General features: G+C 48.3%; 1 pseudogene; it reads left to right on the top strand.

Annotated features, from left to right (window-relative positions):
- Positions 1–508: 508 nt before the first annotated feature.
- Positions 509–1,579, top strand: LOC110540429 (glyceraldehyde-3-phosphate dehydrogenase-like; annotated as a pseudogene).
- Positions 1,580–1,887: the final 308 nt, after the last annotated feature.

The raw sequence follows: 1,887 nt of genomic DNA, 5'->3' as shown, positions 1-1,887 counted from the left end.
TTTATGTAATTTTACAATCTTAAACATTTGGAACACTCAAATCAAAATAATTTTTGTTATAAAAATTCAGAGTCTCTAAAGGTTCTGCTTCTAATTCTTTAAACTGAACTGTCGCAAAGAGCAATCAATCTAACCTTTCTTCTAGCAACACCTCACAGGGAATAAACTTACTCGACCTAAAGCATTAAAAATAAAAGACAAAATGACATTTATGGCAGAGAACTTTGATCAGCAATACTGAAAATTTGGGACCCAATGAGGTAGATCTGAATGTCGCAGATTATGGTCTTGCATGCTTCTGGACTTCAGTGTGGAGGTGGGCAGCCAAAGGCAGCGGTGGGGTTCTTCTGAAGACGCTGATCTAGAAAGTCAATAGTGGTCAGAATTATACATTGCTATAGAAAGTGTACTTATAAGATGCATTCCTGTAATTCTGGCAGTTTTATGGTAATAATTTATGAAATAAAACTACATAATGAATCCTATTAAGAAGCACCCTCAAGGCTCTCTGCTCCTCCCTGTTCCAGAGACAGCCGCATCTCTTCGTGCAGTGCCAGCCTCATCCTTGAGACACGATGGTGAAGGTCGGGGTGAACGGATTTGGCCGTATTGGGCGCCTGGTTTGCAGGGCTGCCTTCAAGAGTGACAAGGTGGAGATTGTGGCCACCAATGACCCCTTCATCGACCTCAACTACATGGTCTACATGTTCCAGTACGACTCTACCCACGGCAAGTTCAACGGCACAGTTAAGGCTGAGAACGGGAAGCTGGTCATCAACGGCAAGCCCATCGCCATCTTCCAGGAGTGAGATCCCGCCAACATCAAATGGGGCGATGCCGGCGCCGAGTATGTTGTGGAGTCCACCAGTGTCTTCACCACCATGGAGAAGGCAGGGGCCCACTTTAAGGGTGGGGCCAAAAGGGTGATCATCTCAGCCCCTTCCGCCGATGCCCCCATGTTTGTGATGGGTGTGAACCATGAGAAGTATGACAGCTCGCTCAAGATTGTCAGCAATGCTTCCTGCACCACCAACTGCTTAGCCCCCCTGGCCAAGGTCATCCATGACAACTTCGGCATCGTGGAAGGACTCATGACCACAGTCCACGCCATCACTGCTACCCAGAAGACCGTGGATGGTCCCTCTGGAAAGCTGTGGTGTGATGGCCGTGGGGCTGCCCAGAACATCATCCCTGCATCCACTGGTGCTGCCAAGGCTGTGGGCAAGGTCATCCCAGAGCTGAACGGGAAGCTCACTGGCATGGCCTTCCACGTTCCTACCCCTAACGTGTCTGTCGTGGATCTGACATGCCGACTGCAGAAACCTGCTAAGTATGATGACATCAAGAAGGTTCCGAGGGCCCACTAAAGGGCATCCTGGGCTACACTGAGGACCAGGTTGTCTCCTGTGACTTTAACAGTGACTCCCACTCTTCCACCTTTGATGCTGGGGCTGGCATTGCCCTCAATGACAACTTTGTAAAGCTCATTTCCTGGTATGACAATGAATTCGGCTACAGCAACAGGCTGGTGGACCTCATGGCCTACATGGCCTCTAAGGAGTAAAAAGCCCCCATCACCCACCCCAGCAAGGACACAAGAGCAAGAGAGAGGCCCTGCTGAGGAGTCCCTGTCCCAACTCAGCCCCTGACACTGAGCATCTCCTTCACGGTTTCCATCCCAGACCCCCAGAGTAGCGGGAGGGGCCCAGGGAGCTCTACCCATCAATAAAGCTCACTGCACCTTAAAAAAAAAAAAAGCAAAAAAAAAAAAAAAAAAAAAAAAAAAAAAAAAAAAGCACCCTCAAACCTATTTGTTCTCTGTTGCAGACACCGGGAAGGTATATGTGGAATTCAAAGTTAATTTTCTTCTTTTGAACTTCCTGCTCT

Source organism: Meriones unguiculatus, chromosome 3, assembly GCF_030254825.1.
Source record: "Meriones unguiculatus strain TT.TT164.6M chromosome 3, Bangor_MerUng_6.1, whole genome shotgun sequence".
NCBI lineage: Eukaryota > Metazoa > Chordata > Mammalia > Rodentia > Muridae > Meriones > Meriones unguiculatus.
The sequence above is the reverse complement of the archived record's forward strand: the minus strand, read 5'-3'. Positions and strand labels throughout refer to the sequence as shown.